The sequence below is a fragment of the Globicephala melas genome, chromosome 5 (assembly GCF_963455315.2).
Source record: "Globicephala melas chromosome 5, mGloMel1.2, whole genome shotgun sequence".
Classification (NCBI taxonomy): domain Eukaryota; kingdom Metazoa; phylum Chordata; class Mammalia; order Artiodactyla; family Delphinidae; genus Globicephala; species Globicephala melas.
The window spans coordinates 127,050,532-127,073,087 of NC_083318.1; the positions used below are offsets into that span (position 1 = coordinate 127,050,532).

Consider the following 22,556-nt stretch of genomic DNA (forward strand, 5'->3'; position numbering starts at 1 on the left):
TTGTAAATTTATCAACTGATTAGAAAGAGAATGTTTTTTCTTCTTTTTGTTTCATACCTGATTGTTCTACAAAGTGTCTTAATGTATTTTGTGTGTGCCATGGATCTCTTTTATTTTAGTCTGTCTGGGCTGCTGTAACAAAATACTGTTCTCTGTCAGCTGTTTTACACCTTCATCATGTGATCAAAGTTAATATCACCTATGATGGGACAAATTGATACCATGTGCCTCCTGATATGATGCACTGAGAAGGACACAACATCACTACTGTGGTATTCTTACCAACAATGAATAATCTGAATTTAATCATGAGGAAACATCAGATGAATTCCAATTGAGCAACATTCTAAGAAATAACTGGCTAGCATTCTTAAAAGTGTCAAGTTCACGAAAGACAAAGAAAGGCTGAGTAACTGCTTCAGATTACAGGAGAGTAAAGTGACAGGACAACTAAGTGCATCATGTCATGATAGATTAAATCCTGAACCAGAAAAAGGACATAGTGGGTAAATTGGCTAAATTTGAATAAGGTCTATAAATTAGATAATAGTATTACCTAATGTTAAGGTTGATTCTAATGTTAATTTCTTGATTTTGATGATAGTGCTGTGGTTATATAAGATAATATTTATGGGATATGGGTGGAAGGTATATGGGAATTCTCTGTAGTATTTTTGCAACATTTTGCAAGTATAATATATCAAAATGAAATTTTAAAAAATTCTAGGCTTAAAAATTAAAAGAAATTTAACAAAAAAGTAGCTTTTGCACTTGGCTTGCTCTCTTCAACCAGTCCACAATTATTTATGGAAGGTTTACTGCCTGCTAGTGATTATGCTAAGTTAGATGTAGACAGTCTCTGTGCTCTTGGAGCTTGCATTCTGGTAGAGGAAGACATTTATTAAAAAAATACTTACAAGAATGCAAGTAGATTTTTTTTTTTTTGCCACTAGAGACTTTACCATGAACTAGGCTTCTGGGGCAGAATTTAAAAGCACCAAAACTTTGATTCTAATGTTATAAATTTAAGTCCTAATACTCTAACTTTAAATCCTAAATCTATCTACCAATTCACTCTATACTCTGCACTTCCCTATTCATCCTTCCTTATTCACCTCCTTATTTCTGTGTTACAAGGGCAACTCCCCAGATAGACAGTAGAAGATGAGATTAGCTTTCTTTTTTGTCTTTGCATCTTCCCCAAGTCTTTGTGCCTAGTACACAATAAATGTTAAATAAATACTTGTTTATTATAGGCTTTATTTAAACTCTTTAAAATTTGTCTGTGTATTTTGAAATTCACAAAATAATAATACAGAGTCCTAAAGTCTCTATAAAGTGAATATAAATCTTTCACTTTATGTATATTGCTGTGGACATCAGACAATATGAGATGTCGATTGCATATATACCCATGTTACATTTATTTAAATTATTAGTAAATTTTTAAAATTGAATATCCAGTGACCAGCCTGTGTCCATTGCTCTTTACAGAAATTACTCTGTCCTTATCTCTGAAGAGGATATATTGACCAAACAATCACAACCTGAGCCACATCCCCTAATAAAATAAAACTAAATACAAATGGGTAATATGTATTGTACTTATTTATATTTAATCATTATGATGGCGTCAGTAAACAGTTTTGAAGATGAAGTTTTTAGTCTTGCTGGCTGGCCCAGTCTTTCTTGTGACTAGTGAAAATTTTGGTGCTGTCTGTGACCATAAAACTTAATGTACACAGGAATTAATTCTATGGCCTTAACCTTATGAGAAGACTCTATGACCTACGGAGTTCAGCAAAATCAACACAGTGTTTTAGAGCACAGAGATGTGGAAAGCCAGTGAACCAAGAACAAAAATGCTGGGCTGACAATTCTGTGTCCTACTAGGGCACCTCTGCCTTTATTGTTTTGGAGAAAGTGCTCTGACATTCAAAGTTCAAAGGACATAATGAAGTATTTGCACTCATAGTTAATTTTCTGACCCAGGTAATAAATGACACCATAAATTTAGGATTTCTTCAACCTTAATGGATGAAATTTTTTTTCTCTTCATGGGCCTGTAAGTACAAACCCTTAAGGATGAACATTTTAGTCTCCCAATGACGATCTAAATCTTCACATTTTAAACTTTGGATCAATTGTTCACTGTGCAAAAAAGTTTAAAGACTGCAGTCCTATCATGTTTTCTTCTACCTTTCATTAAGCTTTCAAAATCCTTGTTATGGATAGTCTTTTTCTCTCTCTCGGGGCCTTTTAATTTTTAATCACTGTTGTCTCAAGTGCTGATCATATTTCTGAGAAATTACTTTATGTAAAAGATGGAGCAAGATAGAGTTGCCACATACCTTTTTATCTTTTCTGTGAAATTATTTGGACCTAAAGTTGTGGTGACAAGGTTGCTTCTAATAGATTCTGTTGCCATGGAAGCAGGCTGTTGAAAAGAGCAAGACTCAGGGCCTCCAAGTCTTTGCATGTTTATATCCACACTCACAAATATACAAATTTTAGATTGAATGGCAAACTGTATACAATGAAACTTGTTGATCATGCAATATTTTTCGAAAACAAAAGTTATAGATACTAATATAGCAGAGTTGAGCTAATCATATATAATCAGGATTCTTTTATACAATAAATTGGTGAGCTGAAATAAATTTTTTTTTATGTTGGGGGTAGGAGTTTATTATTTATTTATTTATTTTGGCTGTGTTGCGTCTTTGTTTCTGTGCGAGGGCTTTCTCTAGTTGTGGCAAGCGGGGGCCACTCTTCATCGCGGTACGCGGGCCTCTCACTATCGTGGCCTCTCTTGTTGCGGAGCACAGGCTCCAGACGCGCAGGCTCAGTAGTTGTGGCTCACGGGCCTAGTTGCTCCGTGGCATGTGGGATCCTCCCAGACCAGGGCTCAAACCCGTGTCCCCTGCATTAGCAGGCAGACCCTCAACCACTGCACCACCAGGGAAGCCCCTGAAATAAATTTTAAAAAATACTTCTAGGAGCCAGAGAGAAGTTATCATTCAAGATCTGAAATGAAAGAAAAAAAAGGAAGGAAGAGGAAGGAAAGAAGGGAGGAAGGAAGAAAAAATAGCCAACTATTTAGTCACTAAGTACACACACCAAGTATGTGTATGTGTTCCATAAGGATAAGATCAATGTCCAATGTGTTTCTTTCCCTATTCTCAGTGCTTAGCCCAGTGCATTACACATAATAGATGCTCCGTAAATACTTAATGAGCGAATGAAGACGTAGGGGTAGCAAATAGCAATGTTGGTGACAAAAAGATTTGACTCACAATGGTGTGGAGAATCTAAGGGAGAAGGTAGTAGCCCTTAGAGTATCATATATATGAAACCAGCCGGCCTCAGCTAGATCCTCCTATTAGGGTAAGAGCAGTGCTCGGGCAACTGACCCACTGCAAGACTTACAGTAGAACACAGAATACATAGTGTTCAAGAGCCAGTGACTATCTCTGGACCTGGTCCAGACAAAATTAATAATAAAAGACTAAAATGGAGTAATATAACCATTCAACATGTGGTAAGGCTATAGGGCTACTTGGAAATCCAGGCGGACAGTCAGGCCATGGGTAATCTAACAACTGTTAGCAAAGTGTGTATATATAGCCACGGGAGTGTATATGCAGTCACAGAAGGTTTTCTACACAAATGTACAGGTTTCTTTTTCTAAATATTGCAGTGCTGTTTAGAGCTTAGTATTTGACATATTCACTCTTTTTGAGACCATAGATATATATTTTTAACAGATGCATCAAAAGAAAAATATAAAATCTTTTTTAAATTGATAAAACATTTACTTTGAAATAATTTTAGACCAAGTCACAAAAATAGAACAGAGTTCCTATATAACTTTTGCCCAGCTTCCCCTAACGGTAACATCTTACGTAACCACAGTACAATGATCCAAACCAGGAAAGTAACATCAGTACAACAATGTTAACTAAACTAAAAGTCTTATTCAAATTTCCTCATTTTTTTCATCAGTATCCTTTCTCTGTTCCAATATCTATTCAGGGATCTCACATTCTGTTTATTTCTCATGTCTCCTTAACTTCCTCCAATCTGAAGTCAAAACCTCTTAAAAAAGAGGAAATTTTTACTTTTCATCAGAATAATATGTTAAAAGTTAAATTTTCAACTAGCAGTATTGGTGTTTCTCAGGTCCTCCCCCATTTTCAGAGCACAGCCAAGAAAAGGGAGTAAGAGTCTGTATTTAATGGGTGGGGGGAAGAATTACAGCTCTCTTTCCTACAACCTGGGCTTCTCTAATAATTGCTTTGTGTTGTTTGGCTTTAGTTTCTGCAGGATTTCGGGGGGAACATTCAAAATCCCTGGACCACTCTTTAGTTAACAAGTTGCAACAATTGTGAACAAGAGTAGAAGAGAGTAGAGGAGTAGAGTGGAGAAGAAATCAGGTGGGCTTCATTCAGCAGGACATTCTGCTGATGAGAACTAGAAATATACTAAGGAATTGAGGTTACAACTACCATCCAAAAGACAGAGTCTAGGACAGAGCTCGTGAACTCCAGTGCCAGATAAGTTGTTGTGAATAAATAGGGTGGATACAAAATCCAGGACTTGTGTCACGATAAAAATCACAGTGTGTGAAGAAAATGGCAAGTATCACTCTGGCTCAGTCAGTAATGATATGGGGGTGTGGTGAACTAGAGGGTACATACCACGTCTAAAGCAGGCAGTTGGTATTCAGCTCCACCTGAAATTTACAATCAGAATTTGAGCCCAGGGTTGCAAGATCCTCAGATGGTTTTTGTTTTTTCTGGAGAACTTTCTTTTTTCCCCAAGAGAATTTTATGTGAAAATTCTTATTTTTATCTATTTTTAAAAATTTTAGGAGATTTTATACTCACAAAACAGCTATAACATTAAATTTTCTCCATAAAATATGTATGAGTCTCAGTTAAATACATCTAGATGCTGGATGGCCTGCTAAGTGTGCTCAACACCTAAGTGACTAATTTCTACTCGCTGCTCTTGCAATGGGACAAGTCAAATGCCGTAGCAAAAGTACAAATTATTTCATGTCATAGACTTTTAAATTACTATTAGTAAGTTCAAACAAATCAGAAAAAACCAAGAGTCTATTACACTAAAAATTTCTAGAAAGGTGATCCGTAGACAACAGTGCTGATAGAAAATTTTTATATTTAAATGTTAGTAACTAACATTGGCCTGTGAATTTCTCTTGAAAATCCCTCAACTCTTGAATTATCTAAGAATTCCAAGGCCTTTCTCAATCAGAGTCGGTCTGCTTCCAAACACTGTGAAAAGAAGAAAAGAGGACAGATCAGTTTTCTCTCGCTTTTACTTCTCCTGGCCATGGAGTGGTCATTGTTAAAGATGGGTTGGAACAGATGTTGGTCCACTGCTGTTGGATGGTCCTTGCAGATCCAGATCTTATTCAGGCCACAGTTGTCACATTGAGCTCCAGCATTACAGCTCTTTCACATTCCCACAGTCAGCCGTTGCTCCCCAGTGCCCAGAAACATGCTAGACTGACTATGCCCAGTGGAGCTTCCAGTATCATCCAGAAGGTGTTTTCCTTGACAGTTTTCCTTGAAAAAAATCTTTGGACATTTTGTGGATCTCTAGTCTTTGGCCCAGAATCCTGCTTTTCTCAGGGAAATTTTATTTTACTTGATTATTTCGTCTGTCCTACACCTGGGCCTTATTCTGTGCCACCCTGGTCTACTCTATACCAAAAAGACTCGTCAAATCTGAACTTTGAGAAGTAGGAACAGTGGAGGTTGGAACTTCCTTTTTTTTTTTTCCTTTCCCAGGAGGTTGAAGCCTCTTCACACAAATTCATCTACCTCTCCCTAGTAATCAGCTCTACTGAGGTGGCTTTTGCTAAACCACTAAGTAAACAAACATAAATAGTCTAGTTACAACTTCCTGGAGGACAAAGGATACAGGTAACATTACATTTACATAACACAATGAGGCCATTCAAGTGACTCAACCCAAAACAAAGAAGGTCTGGTCCAAAGCAGTCTCATCTTTAGGCATAGGAAAGCCTTCCCTAAATTTAAGAAATTTCCCTCAACTAGCATTTGATTTAAATCTTTACCTTAATACGTAACCTGTTATCCAGATTTAAAGAGTTTGATAAACTTGAAGCCATTCCTTATAGGGAGTCAATATAGGAAGTAAAAGCAAAGAAATACAAGATTATTACTGATATGTAATTATTTGACATAAAAATCTTACTTCCCCATTATGAAATTGCAATTGGAATTGGAACTGAAAATGAGCACATTTATCACAAATCTTTAGTAGGTAGAAAGTGCAATTCCTATACCTGTTATAACATATATATTCAAACATCTGCAAGAAAACTTCAGCAAGCACTTACATATTCTGTGCCTAGATAACAACTTTGTTGCTGGTTAGATCTTTCTTTTAACCTTCTGCACAAAGTGAAGAGCCAAAAAATGCTTCCGTCCTCAGTGAATCTGTAACAATTTTCCCTCTGTGGGTTGTTAGCAATAATTAGCCTGGATGCCACTTATGGCAAGGGTACAAACATTTCGATTTGTGAGAGTACGTTTCAAAGGCTCTTCAGTGCTGAATGTCTTCCTTGATTGGGAATGTGAAACTGAATAAAGGAAACCTCATTTAAAAGGGAGTTGGGGGGCGACTTCCCTGGTGGCGCAGCGGTTAAGAATCCGCCTGCCAATGCAGGGGACACGGGTTCGAGCCCTGGTCGGGGAAGATTCCACATGCTGCGGAGCAACTAAGCCCCCTGTGCCACAACTAGTGGTGCACGGGCACCCAGAGCCCGTGCTCCGCAACAAGAGAAGCCACTCCAATAAGAAACCCGCGCACCACAACGAAGAGTAGCCCCTGCTCTCTGCAACTAGAGAAAGCCCACGTGCAGCAACGAAGACCCAACGCAGCCAAAAATAAATTTAAAAAATAAATAAATTTATATAAAAAAGAAATAATTAAAAATAAAATGGAGTTGGGAATCCAGAAGGGGAAACTCTCACGCACTACCACTCATTGCCATCTGCAGACCCCAAGAAGGAAGAGACATACCTTGCATCTCCAACAGGAAAAAGATTACTACTTGACTACCCCAGCAGAGGAAGGAAGATTTTCTGCTTGCCCAGCAACAAGTGCAACCAGTGGGAACATTGCAACTCAGCCACTGGGAAACCATCATTAGCCTGAACTCTCACTTTCCTCTGATGGACTTTCATTCAAAACACCTCCTCCCAACCTTTCCCTCTCCTCTATAAAGTAACGTTACTCTCCTTTGTTTGCTGGACTTGGCTATGGTTTTTGCTACAGAGAATTGCAATTCTCCTCTATCCCTGAATAAACTTATTTTGCTTGTAAAATAACTTGCTGTTTTTAACAGAAATAATACTTTATTTTACTTCTCTTCTCTTCTACTTTTTCCCAAGAAACCTAAGAATTGTTTCAAACTTGTACTATGTGTGAACTTTCTAAATAGATTGTAGTGGGTTTGTGAGCTTTAGGAGAGACAACGCTTGGGGAAAAGATCCCAGACTGGTGAGACTTAGGGACTTGGATTTCATCAGCTGAGCACCGAGAGACTTCGTTTGCTCACTGGTAAATGGAGAAAATAATATTGGCTCTGTCTGCCTTACAAGGCCGTGTGAGAAATAAATGAGATAAAAAATAATTATTTGAAAATTCCCAAAGCACAAATACAAAGTATTAGTCCAGGGTAGCAAACTTTGTAAGTTTCAAGGTGAAAAATTTAGTGCTAATCTAATTTAAAAGTCACTATGTGATAACTTTTTATTACTGTGCTTATAATTTTATGAATAACAGGAAAAAACCATATATGATATGGTTAAATGGTTCATACGGATGACCTAGCCATTTCATACATACTGCAAGAAGATCATAAATACTACTCTTTACATGGTAAACATGGGTCAGAATGTTAATACGAAACAAATTTTTTATTTCTTTCCTCAGAATAAGAACTTCTTGGAAAAATAATTGCAGCATCAAAGAATGCTCTGGATGAAACAGGTCCTGGACACAAATTCCAGTTTGCAGCCTACATTCCCTCAGTCTTACATCTCATTTTGGGTATGCAATTCTGTAGTTGTCTTTTTTCTTTGAGGTTACAAACTTGCATGTGTATGCAGGTGTTTTGAGAACTTGTTTTTGAAAAGTTGATTGGTGGAATGGATTTGAAAAGACCACGAAGAATCAGTGATCCGTTAAGTAAAAACAAATTTAACCACTTACATGATGTTGTCCCAACCTTGTTAATGAAAAAGAAATAAATGTTTGAAGCAAATTAACTCGGAGACTCTCCAGGATTTCTTAATGCAGCTAAACTCCTTTAAGAAATGCTTGGAATTTTTGTTTTAATTGATATTTCACATTAACAAGCTGGCATCCCTTAATGGCCTGAAATAAGAGCCATTTAACTGAGCTCAGTCACCCGTGAAAATTAATTTTCAAGATTTAATAAAGGATATTATGAAGGGTGGGCCAAGATGATTCCCATGATGAAAATCAGTGTAATGATACTAAGGGCAAACTGTGCAAGCCCACCATGAGTTCAGGTATTTCAGTGGGCTTCCCAGTCAATGTTACCCCTTCCTAAAAGAGGTTATTGCCAAAGTTTTACTGACGATGAAAAATTAATTCTAGTGGCTTTTGGAACATGTAGTTTGTTGATTGAAATATTGGATAAAAATATAGAGTATACAAAATGGCTCATTTTTAAATGGATTCAGACCTTTCACAGGTCAAACCAACTAAGCCTCTCCTTCAAACATAAAGATGTACATAACTCTAAAGTGAGATTTAATTGTGTCCCAAAAGCAATGTTATATAAAAGGTCATATCCCACACATAGCATGGCCTTATGTATCCACAGAAAGACACACAAACACAAGCACTTTCATTTGCCATGTGATGTAGCTCCTAGAATGTTATGTCCATACTGCCTTTGTAAGACTTTTAAAAAGGCATAATTGAGGAAGCACCCAAAGTGAAAAGTATACACCCAGAGGCAAATATATTTGAAAATATTTTTCTTCTTTTAATAGGTTAATTTAGACATTTGTTGATATGACAGGTACTTTTGGTGTCATACTTCTATAATATTACATTATGCTTTAAAATATTTTTGTGAGTTTAAAGTTTTTTGGTTTGTTTTTATTATTTTGATTGAGTGTTTTGAAGGTTTGCATTTGTGTTCTATTTATTACATTTATAACTATTACTTTACATAATACTCTTAATCCTCTACTATTTTAAATAGTATCTGTTAATTTCCTTCGATAAGTAATAAAAAAAATTAGGTATTTCTTTTTCCTTCCCATTCTTTTACCCAATCTCTTTCCCATTCATTGTGATTGGTTATAATAACTTTCTTAGTGTTTAATTTTACTGTTACATGTTCTTATGACTCTATTATATTATTTTCTACCTTTAAGTGATATATCTTAAATCCCAGCTACATAAGATGAGGTTATCAGTGTGCGTTATATTTTCCCCAGATTCTCACCTGCTTCACTGTATAATTTTTGTGAGAGATCTCATTTCTATAGTATCAAAGTTTATACTATTTTCGCTTGATTCTGTAATCATAACCCTATATCCATGTTACTCTTGGTCCTATGGTTATATAGGATTAATATTCATTATCACCTTTTCCTCATTCATCTTGTACTTGGATGAAGTTCTTAATCTAATTGTTGTTTCTTTTTCAAAATGGTTTACTCTTATACTTAGATGATAAAATAGCCAGGTATAATTTTTTTATTAGGTGACAGTGTCTTTTTTCGGTAATTCGTAGGCAATGCTCAGTGAATTTTTCATGTTCAGTGTTGACTTGAAGGCCTGTCTGATTTTGTTTTTCTCCTTTACTGGCTTTTGTGGGATAGTCCCAATTTATGCCTATTGTCCAGTCATACTTTTTTTTTTTTTTTTTTTTTTTACTGTGCGCAGGCCTCTCACTGTTGTGGCCTCTCCTGTTGCGGAGCACAGGCTCCGGACGCGCAGGCTCAGCGGCCATGGCTCACGGGCCTAGGCGCTCCGCGGCATGTGGGATCTTCCCAGACCGGGGCACGAACCCGTGTCCCCTGCATCGGCAGGCGGACTCTCAACCACTGCGCCACCAGGGAAGCCCTATTTTTAAGGTTTTTGATAAGCGTCACCAAGTTGCTTTTCAGGAAGATTACACCAGAAAATCTTCCACCATGAACATATGAATGTGCTCATTTCAGCTCATGTTTGCTAACAGTGAATACTATTATTTTGAGATATTTGTTTATTGCATTCCTGAAAAGTAGTATCTCATTGTATCAGAGGCAGCCAGTTGCCACCAAAATCCCTTCTTGCATTCTGCAGCATGGATCTGTAGTTCCTCTCTTTTCCATGTGTCTGCTCAGCTACAGGCCTCATCCCCCAGCCCCCCTTGCAGCTAGGTTTCACTTTGTGGCTAGATTATCAGCAGTGTAAACAGAAGGATGTGCCACTTATGGATTTTGACCTTAAAACACTGACTGACTACTTCCCTGAGGTTTTTTTTCCACTGTCTTTCCCCTAGAACATGGGTGAGCCTATGACAATGTGTTTGGGAATTGCAGAACTACAAGATGGGAGAAAACGGTGTTCCTGAATGATAGTGTGAAACAAAACCACTCAGCTGACTTGGACTTTGTCACCCATGACTGTTATAAGAGAGAGAACTTAATTACTATGTTCTTTAAGCCACTGTATTTTGGGCCTGTTTATTACATCAGCCTAGCTTTTACCCTGATTTATGTACTCATTTTATTTTATTTTGAATTATTTGCTGACTTTATATTACAAATTTCTTTCTGGGGCTAAATGGGTTTGAAATAATGCTTTGTACATTAAAGTTAATAGCCCTTTGTTGTTTATAATTTCATTTTCCTTCAAATTCTTTTTAGGCAGTTACACTTCTCAATTATCTTGGTATCATGTCCAATGCATTTCTTCATTTTACTTAGGGAAATATTCTATGCTAATATACATAATGCTATTAATGAGAGTCCTGAAACTAATATTCTCTTTCTGCTTCTGCCATTAACTCATCTGTAAAATTAATTTCCAAGACCTCTTCTAGCTGTATAATTCTGTGATTCAGAATAGCTTTCATACTTGAGAACTAATAAGGACAAAAACATCTAAGAGCTACAACTTTAAACCACAAGAAGAACGAGATAAGTATTATAGATCATCTAACTATTTTTTGCCATTTCCTTCTTTCTGCTGTATTTCTTAAAGAATTGGAGATGGGACAATAACATAAGGGAGATTTCAATAAATTTTTTGAAGCTGGACATTAGATAGAGGAATGAGAACTGAATTAGTTGGGTTACCATCTCAGTGATTATAGTGGGGCCTACTGATGTAATTAATCACCATGCAGAACCTATAAGAGATTCACCAATTGAAGGTGTCAAGTACTGTGAAGGATAAATATAGACCCTTTCTCATATCTCAGGAGAGGAGAGTTTTAATCAGGACCAGGGGGTACCTGGCATTTAAGAGTACAGGGGTGAGAGGTAGGGATGAAAACATGGTATGTAGTGAAAATCTTCATACTGAACTGTGGAATCCTCAGTCACTTCCTTTATTCCTAGCATTTCTGAAGTAATGTGTATAGAAAACTCTGAATGACCCTAGAGAAAATATCTTAAAGTGCTGAAATTTGAATTTCTTCCCATGAAAAGTGCCTAATATAATGAAAATCCATATAATTGCATATCATCATAAACTTTCAGAATAGGAATAAAAAAAAATCCTAAAGTCTTCCTGAAGGTAAAACAGGTCATGAATAAAAGATCAGAAATAAGAATGACATTAGATACCTCAAGAACAAAACTGAAGTATGAAGAAAATAGAGCCATACCCTTACAATTGAAAGAAAAAATAATTCTCACTCAATTAAGTGTGAGGATAAAGATATTTTCAAATTCTCAGTGTTTCAAAAAGTGACCTCCCATTCACCTTGTTTCTCCTAGGAATTGACTGGAGGATATGTTCAGCTAAAATGAGGGAGTAGATCAAGAAAAAGGAAGAGAAAAAAAAAATTTAAAAAAAAAAAAAGGGGCTTCCCTGGTGGCGCAGTTGTTGAGAGTCCGCCTGCCGATGCAGGGGACACTGGTTCGTGCCCCGGTCCGGGAAGATCCCACATGCCGCGGAGCGGCTGGGCCCATGAGCCATGGCCACCGAGCCTGCATGTCCGGAGCCTGTGCTCTGCAACGGGAGAGGCCACAACAGTGAGAGGCCCGCATACCGCAAAAAAAAGGAAAAAGGAAGAGGTGGAGCCCTGAAAAGAGGGGAAGACATTGTGAAGGGAATTATTAGGATGATGGCTGTGTATAGATGGAGAGAGAAGACAGTCTACAGTGGAGCAGGAGAATGGAGGAGCTGAACTGACATCTCCTGGATAGACAATTTGAAGTAGTAGAAAACTTGGAAAAAATTTTGCTAGGTCTGTTTGAATCTTTGGGGAAAATTAGAGATAGGCACATAACAGGCCAATCAAAAAGAAGTTAGGTATTAACTAGGGAAAATAATCTTATGAAACACCAACATAATTGTAGTATACTTGGCAGTATACAGTCTTTACATAATCACAATGCTGTAAACTCTGACTACTGATCTCACCAAACAATTACAAGTATATTAGAAAGGAGGGTGGAGGTGAGATACGTGTTTATGAGATTACTAAATCTTCACCTGTCTCCGGTGCTATTTTATCTTTAAACTATGAACGTGAATTTCTATAGTAAAATAAAAAGATATTATAGACAAGAATATATCCATACTTTGCATTAGATTTCCAGAAATTTTCTTGGAATAATCTTTTAAAACTGCTGTCTGTGCTTTTAGAACTGATCCTTGCAATGCTCCAACTGTAAAAGCAAGAGGGATGCAGTTGTATTTTTAAGATATTGTAGACACACTTTTAAAAGTGTTCTTCTTAGGTCAAACTTCTCTCTTGTTTTTTTAAAAACTTTATCAGTGTTTCAATATTCTTTAGCCACTGGTTTTCAGTGAAGGTTGAAACCCTGAAGTTACACAGAATCCTTGATAACAGGTCTCCTTATCCTACATGAAATGAAAAAATACATGATTTGATGATTAAGGGTTCATTCTAAACAGAATCAAAGGGAATTATATATCACATTTTTATATTTGGGCACAAATTTTATATCTTTTAACAATCATATTAAGTTACTTGCTCTTGCTTCTAACCCTTTGTTCTCCAGAGGTCTTGCCATGCTGTCTGAATAGAATATCCTTTCCACTATTTGTCTCTTGATCCATATTTGTGCCTTTATCAAACATCAATTTAAAATAAATTTTCTTCATCAAGACCACTTGAATGGTTCTACTCTACACTGATCATTCCATTATTCCATTTCTCTTAGCGTTGATTTTTTGTTACATTAATTTGTACCTGTTTCCATGTCATCTTTGCATGTGTTGTTATATCTTTTCATCTGCATTTTGTTCCCCTATTATATTGCAAATTCTCTGAGAATGAGGACAATGTCCTTAACTTCATTTGCATATCTCCATGACATCCAGTAGAGAATGCCACTTGAAGGCAGCACTCAATTAAATCACATTTTCACTGACAGAATCATGTCTAGCTTTGGAAAATATGGTTTATGAGGCACTAAGTATATATACTTTTGTTATATATACTTTTTTCTTAAGAATTCTTTAGGAAACATACATATACAGTATTATGTAGAAGATACATGCTGAGTGGCTTCAAAAAAACTTACCACCCAATGTACTGACTTATAATTTTTAAAAGTTCAGATGGCAGATAACAAAATATCATATATATATGCAGGTTGGACAAATAATATTAATCCATTCCAATAATATCCAAAATAAACAAACAACAAAATTTTATCGTATGTTCTTTCTCTCCATAGTTTAAAAAGTAGTCAGCCTGGGGCTTCCCTGGTGGCGCAGTGGTGGAGAGTCCGCCTGCCGATGCAGGGGACACAGGTTCGTGCCCCGGTCTGGGAGGATCCCACATGCCGTGGAGCGGCTGGGCCCGTGAGCCATGGCCGCTGAGCCTGCGCGTCCAGAGCCTGTGCTCCGCAACGGGAGAGGCCACAACAGTGAGAGGCCCGTGTACAACAACAACAACAACAAAAAGTAGTCAGCCTGAATTTATATATTTACGTTAAAAATGTATGTTGAGAATGGTAAAATTTCTAACAGACTTTGGCTTTCTATAGTATCCAGAATGTATATGACCTCTTTAGCTTGGTTTTTTACACACTTGCCTCAAACTCCTTTTTCAATCTCATCAAAATTGTATCAAACGCGCAGTTCCAGAATTCTGCTTTTGGCTCCGTAAACACAGAATCTTAAAATGTTAAAGCTGGAAGAGTTCATTAAGTTCCAAAAATTCCCAAATTTTCCAGAGCAATAGAATCAGGAAAGAATTCATAAAACTGAAGATCCCAGGCCCTATTCCCAGCAGTTGTCACTTATGAGGTAGGGCCTAGAAATCTATCATTTTAACAGGCACCCTGCTTATTCCTAATGTATTGACAAATCAATGATTTAGTCTAGTTTCTTCATTATAGATATAAATAAATGAAGACATTATACATATATAAGTATGTGTGTATGCATATGGATGTATTGTAAATGTCATGCTGCTCCTCAGATGTAAGTAAATTCTAATTTTTCTTTTATTTTTTATTGAAGTATAGTTGAATTACAATGTCGTGTTAATTACTTCTGTACAGCAAAGTGACTCAGTTATACATATATATACATTCTTTTTCATATTCTTTTCCATTATGTTTTATCACAGGATATTGACTATATTTCGCTGTGCTATATATAGTAGGACCTTGTTGTTTACCCATTCTATATATACCAGTTTACATCTGCTAATCGCAAACTCCTAATCCAGCCCTCTCCCACCCTCCTACCCCTAGGCAACCAGCAGTCTATTCTCTATGTCCCTGGTGAATTCTAATTCTTAATCCCTCCCTGCTTCCATCCCCTGTCCCATGGCACACTTCCACCTATATCCCTTGGGCAGTTCCATCTTCAAGGCTTTGCCCACACTCTTTCCCATCTGCTGTGGCCTCTCTTTTCCTTTCGGCCAAATCAGTCTTTATGGTACATATCTATCAAGATGCCTTCAGCATCTCACATTCATACAGTTATCTTTCTTCACTAAATTCTTGTTGAACCATTTATCTGACACTGAATCAGATACTGCTGGCATGAAGATTATTTATGGATAATAGTGAATTCTACTCTGGCTTGTGTTCCCATCAAGCCTATTAGAAATTCTATCTTGGGAAAAATTTTACCACCGTGGGGCGGGGGGGGGGGGAACCTTATTAATGGCAACAAATCCATATGCATTTTGGGAAAGTGTTTTAACTATCAGCAAACCACATCAATGATCTGACATAGTCTGAAAGTATCATGATATCTCAGTTTCTCAGAAAAGAGATTCTCAAATTTTAATGCACAGATGAATCACTTGCAGTTGGAATCTCTTAGTATGGTCCAGTGGTATTTTAATCTACACATATTATTCTATTACTTAGCTTTTGATTTGATTTTATCTCTCATTCAACTGGAAATCTCACAAAGTATTCTGTCTTCGCCGTATCCTCCATAGCATCTGTGTATCATATACGTAACAAATGATTCATAAATAATTGAATTGAATAATTGAATTTGTTAAGACTGCTACCGAACTTTCTGATTTTAAAATCTCTTGTTAAGACACTTAAAGCAGAAGTTTAACTGGAAGAAATCTGAGCTGCACCGTAGAAAATCCTTTCTCCTTTGTTTAAGCCAAAAGTAAAAGGTAAGAAAAAGGTAAAAGATGTCATTCTCAAAAAGAAAACCCCAGAATATGTAAAGAGTGGGTCTTCTTTTGCCAGCATCAACTTTAGTTCACATAATTATTTATAATTAGTTCACATAATTATTTATATGAAACTTGCAAATTAAATTATTTATTTATTTACAAAATCAGCTGTGCTAGATTTTAGAATTTAGAAATAATTCTCACCCATGAAGGATTAATAACTGTTGGACTAAATGTTCTTGTCCCAACTGGCTTTATTATTTATTTATTTGGCTGAACTGGGTCTTAGCTGCGGCATGCAGGATCCAGTTCCCTGACCAGGGATCAAACCCGGGACCCCTGCATTGGGAGCATGGAGTCTTAACCACTGGACCACCAGGGAGGTCCCACCAACTGGCTTTAGAATTTAACTAAAAAATCAGACAGGCCTGTCTCTCAAGGAAGAGCTGCTATAAAATCAGTTGCAAAGGACACTTTCCCTATTGTCATGTTGCTAATCAGTTTGTTTTATACAAGCATCTGAATGCCATGTGTGACTCTCTAAGGTTTAATGGATCACCAAAGTAGTAAATTGTGTGTTCTATCTGACAAGGATGCAGGGTTTTAAACCTATTGTAGTAGATAGTAGAGGACACTTAGTGGACTTCAGACCCTCATTCCTATGCCTCTCTTTGCAGTAAATATTTCTGGAGATGCACAGACTTTTTCAGGTCTCTAGGACTCATTTAGGCCAGTAACTGTCATAAGTTTTACCAGGAATTCCTTCTTTTGGATTAAGGCTCAAAGATTCATTTGCTATAATCACAAAACCTTAATCTTCCCAGTTCATGCATATATGGCTGTATTAGTGTAACTTTAGTCCATTTATGAATATTCTTCATATCATTTGAAATATGCATATAGAGAAAAAGCAGCCAGTAAAGTGACAGCTGTATATTAAAAAGAATTTTTTTTTGCTGTGGCTCCTCCTTAAATGGGAAGGAGGAATAAAATGTTTTTTTATTATCAGGAGACATCTATTTTTCAATTTAGGACTTCTTTCCCTTGCTTATAGTCATTTTATTAATTACTATGACAATATCTCTGAGATATAGGTTGGTATTGTTATCTTAATTTTATGGTTACTGCATTTAATCTATTTTATGCTTATCTCTGGTCTCTAGTTTATGGCAATGTGCATCCTGGCAAAAGAGTCTGAAACTTTCTCACATTTCTGTGATATAACCCACGCACTTTGTCCCATATTTGAGAATAGCTCCATCCTATGAACCACACCCATCTTTGTAGGTATGCTGATTTCTTCACTTCTAGGTGTGAAGTTATATCACATATTTATTACCTCTAGTAAACATTAGCATGAGGCTGTGATTGAAAGTGTCCCAAGTGGGATTTCATTTTCAGTATTCAACAATGAGGAGAGTCCTTGCATGCATGCCTTGTTCTATTAGACTTTCAGTCTTGTGCCCTCCCCCCTCCCCTATTTTCTTTCATTCTCTGACAAAGAAATTCTCACTTGTTCATAAATGAATCTGATGTTCTTAGATGCAGGGAGGAGCAGAAGAGGAAGGGTAGAAAACCTGAGAGGCCACATGGAAGAGGTTCAGGGCACCGACTCTGAAGTCAGCTGGCCTGAATAGTATGGGGCTCTGCCCTTAATAGCTGGGTATTTTGAGAAAGTTACTTTACCTTGGTGTGCCTCAGTTTCTCTATCTTTAAAATGGGAATAAAGCCAGAATTTGCCTTACAGAGTTTTTCTAAGGATTAAGTAGATAAGTATTTGTAAAGCACTTAGAAGGATGCCTAGCACAGAGAGTGATATATAAATAGATATACAACAGGTGTTCTGGGTGATTGAAATTGACAATAACTGATTACAGTTTTAGGACTTTGCACTACCTTAAGAATTTGAATCATTTCAATATACAAATTTGTATAGAAAAATCAAAGTTTCTATATTATATATATATTTCTTTCCTTTGTTGCTACAGGCCATTAATTAGACAATGGAAAAGAGATCATAACAGTAGATGGTTACATTGGAATGGTTACTACAAGAGACAAATACTCTTCTTGGCCTGAGTTCACTAAGTTCATCTTGTAAGTAGACATGGAAATAATACTTATTACTTCCTGTAGGAATCTCCTGGGCAATTCTACAAGATCCTTTGCCTGGAAATTTCTGTGAATAAATTGCTAACAATTTGCTAATGAGTGAGTCATAATATATATTAGTCGTTTTTACCTACACAAGGAGAATACCCTTTTCCAAAAACTCCCTCTTCCTTAAGGTGTGGCAAGGCCTGAAACATTCACACAAACATTTGAATAGCACTCTCTATCTTCCAGACATTTTACAACCATTTGAAGTAAGTTTGCAAACCAGCAAATCTCTAGGAATTTATTTTATGAATAAAAATACCATGCCTGACATTATATCAGAGAGTGTGCACTACTTATTTCATCTTCTGATTATAGCACTGTGTATTCTTTGCCCTAAAATGTCATTTGTGTGGGGAAAAAACCTATGGTTAAATTTAAATCTCCAATGAAAAAGGCATGGCAATGAAGCAAACAAAGTTAGAAATAAAATTTTTTAATAGTCAAAGGCAAAAATATTGTATTCTGATTCATAAAAAATGTATTTTAGAAGTGTAAATTTCAGTTCCTCTCTTGGCAAAGTCTGTTTTATCCCTACTGCTTCATTTTCTATAAGCATGGTCCTCAAAATACTACAAATGGTAAAGGCATCTGACTGGGTACTGTTTTTGGACTTTTAAAACAGGCATTTAAATATTTTTCTGTAATGTGACTTCGTGGAACTGTCGTAATAAAATCCTTTTCAATTATAGGCTTACACATTTATGCTCAATGAAGAGAAAGACAACTAATATCATCAAATTTATGTTTTACATTTCTTTGTAGTGCTTTGAAAGACAGAATATATGTCTTGTATAAATGTATGATATATGAATATCTTCACTAATTTAGTATAGATCTCATAAGCTGGGGCATAATATCACTTAGCCAGTCCATTAAAGATATCAGTTACACTATAACAGTAAATAATCTTGATTCTACCTGCCTCAGTTTAGCCCTCAGAGATCAAAAGCTTAGTGATCCATCTGTTAAAAACATACACATTAAAGGAGATTACATGAAGGATTGGACTACTGTCATGAAGCAGGTCAGAGAAATTCCATAATGGCAGAGCATTAGACTGAACTACCAGGGTTATCAACCCCCTGCTGCTTTTCGACCCTAGTTCATGGGCAACTAAACCAAAGTTAGGTATCTCAAGACCATCAGGTAAAGACCTAGGAACTTACTGGGAACAAGTCCAATTTCGGATAGCTGGAAAACCAACACACTCTCAGAGAAGCCCAACAGGACCTACGATTTTTGTGAAAGAATCTAGAAGTCTAATTTCCTAGTGGCAATTTAAAAAAATGCCTACATGTATCCCAAGTTTATATTTGAGGCTCAAACCTGCATTCAAACACTCAAAGTGCATAGAGGCTGCAGTGAAACCTCGTAAATTATAAGCAGATGGTATTTTATGAAAACACAACTTTTTATTTGGGTGATAGAAAATATAGGTAATACAAAATATAAATAAAGGTCCTCATAAGCCTCAGGAGGTTAGTTGCCTGCTGGAATACACTATGCAAAGGTAACTTATACATAACAGTAAGAGTGTTCAGTGTAGATTTTTGTTAAATTTTATGACATATGAGACAATTTTGATAATTTTTCTATGACAACCACAAAATTTACTGGAAAAAAAGATGGCCTGTGGATATCTAAAGTGCTCATCTTTTCATCCAAATAAGCAATTTAAATCTAAATCCATGAAAATGTGTGATATTATTTTAATAAATATATTGTGAAATATCAGTATATTTCTTTAATCAAAATGGTGAGAGTGGTTTTCCCCAAATTGAAGATACATTAATTACAACTGTAAAGTTAACTTGCTGTTCTATTTAACTATCCATGTCACAAAACTAAATATTATTAGAGTATGAAAACTTTTTCAGAAGAAAATCATCTTTGTTGATGTGAGATTTAACTGCTGAAATTTAAGAACTCAAATCACTAGGTGTGTTTTATACCACCAAGCTACAGTTGCTGTCCGTGTCATCCCCTGCAGCAATGTTCTAGGCAGTCCAGATGGCTAGCACAACTATTAACAAGTACATGCAAAAAATTGTGAGATGAAGTAAAACTGAATAATTGGGACAATTGATTTATGTGTGAAAAGTCACACAAGGAATTTTATTACATTATTTCAATTAAATAATTGTATGGCGAATTTTATTTCCAGCTGTAAAAGTCATTGAATGATTGTAATTGTGAAGTTAGATTAAGGAACATAAAAACTCACAGTCTTCCAGAGATAATTTTTTTTTTTTAGATCTTAGGCTGATAAATAAGCTCTAATTTTCATAGTTATACAGGTATATATTCATTGATATAAATAGAAAATGAGATTAAGCATACAGTTCTATGTAATGAGGAGTTACATATATTCAGATAGTTTGTGCCAGTTTTATTGAATACCACCTGTTAAATAAGAAATCTGAATAGATTGATATACATATAATCAGAAGTCCTAGGACATTAGGAAAAGAGAACAGGACTTAGAAAGCAGAGGGATTGAGGGCTTGGATCTGCTCACTTACTTGGAATTAAAGCTTGAGCCAATTATTTAGCCTCTTAAGCCTGAGTTTCTTTATCATGGAAATCTGGGGAGTGGGCTTCCTGACCTTTAAATTCCATCCAGCTCTACAGTTTTATCATTCTATTCACCTCCTATTTTATATTTGTATCTGTCTACATGATCTTTAAAATTACCTCCAGCTTTATAATTCTGTTTACTTTCTGTTTCATATTTGTATCTCATTAAGAGGAGAGGATAGGGATAGGAGAAATAATGTTAGGTGAAGAGGCCGCCGTAAAGAAAGATAACGCTCGGAATGCACCTAACTATGCTGGCCTGGGCAGATTTCTTCCTAGATTGAAGAACTATTATGAATGATCTTTGAGTAAGAGAAGAAAACATACATGAGGCCAGGCAAGTAGTCTTTTTCTTTTTTCTCAGGGGAAAGAAGGTGGATGTCAGATACAGATGGAGACACTTGTTCAAGATCTGGGAGACCAGGATGCCTGCCTTTCCTGCCCTCAGGGCCATAAGCCAAGTGGAATCCTTTCTATAAATTCTTTCCCATCTTTAATCTGGGGCTCAGGAGGGTTTTTGTTACTTGTAGCTAAAAACATTTGGCCAAAGAATTCTAGCAGCAAAGTGGATGAACAACAAGAATAGCTCTTTTACAACTAATAGACACAGGGAAATAAATTCTACCTCACCAAAGAGTAAAAACGTGCAATGGAAACAATGAGAATTCCGTCTTTTGTTCACCAGACTGGCAAAAATTTAAATGTTATATCCAGATTTTGCAGGAGAGAGGGAAATAGGTCTGTGGTTGGGTTTTTTACCACGAGCAATATGCATGGAAATTAGGCAACATTTATCAAAACATAAATCGTCCGTTCATATGAATGTAACCAAATAATATACAGTGTTCTATGACTGACTTTTTCACTTAGCATAATATTTTCAAGGTTCATTTATGATCTGGTGTGTATCAGTACTTCAGTCCTTCTGGTGGCCAAATAATATTTCATTGTATGGACATACCACATTTGTTCATCCATTCATCAGTTGACAGACATTTGGGTCATTTCCATCTTTTGACTATTCTGAAAAATGCTGCTATAAACACTCATATACAAGTTTCTGTGTGAACATGTATTTTCATTTTCTTGGGTATATACTTAGAAGTAAAATTGCTGGTCATATGGCAGCTCTATGTTTAATCATTTGAGGAACTGCCAGACTGTATTTTGAAGCAGCTGTACCATTTTACATTCCCGCAAGTAGGGTATGAGGGTTCTGACTTTTCCATTCCTCATCAAAACTTATTATTATTGGACATTTTGATTCTAGCCATCCTAGTATGTGGGAAGTAGTATCTCATTGTGGTATTGATTTGCATTTCCCTGATGACTAATGATGCCCAGCATCTTTTTGTGTGCTTATCAGATATTTGTATATATTCCTTGAAGAAATGTCTATTCAAATCCTTTGTCCATTTTTAAATGTCTTTTTATCATTGAATTTTAAGAGTTCTTTATATATTTTGAGTACAAGTCCCTTATCAGTTATCTGATTTACAAATATTTTCTACCATTCTGTTGGCTGTCTTTTCACTTTCTTGGTGATGTCCCTTGAAACACAAAAGTTGCATTTTGCTGATGTCCAATTTATCTATCTTTAACTTAGTTGCTTATACTTTTAGTGTCATATCTAAGAATTCTTTGCCAAATCCAAGGTCATGAAGTTTTACCCCTATGTTTTCTTCTAAGAGTTTTAGCTCTTACATTTAGGTCTTTGACCCACTTTAGTTAATTTTTGTATATGACGTGAGGTAAGGATACAATTTTATCCTTTTGCATGTGGCTACCTAATTGTTTCAGCACCACTTGCCAAAAAGACCTTGCTGAACTCATCTAATGGTACTAAGAGGGTTTTTTTGTTTATTTTTAATGGCTTTCTTAGAATTTTATATATACAGGATGATGTCATTTGCAAGCTGATATAGTT

At 36.2% G+C, this 22,556-nt stretch overlaps 1 long non-coding RNA gene across 1 annotated transcript in view; it reads left to right on the forward strand.

Moving 5' to 3' along the window:
- Window positions 1–8,268, forward strand: part of LOC115858086 (uncharacterized) — a 172,436-nt gene extending 164,168 nt beyond the window's left edge. The window contains exon 4 of the long non-coding RNA XR_009564122.1: window positions 7,996–8,268. This is a non-coding gene — a long non-coding RNA (uncharacterized lncRNA). The remainder of the gene's footprint in view (window positions 1–7,995) is intronic.
- The last annotated feature ends 14,288 nt before the right edge of the window (window positions 8,269–22,556 follow it).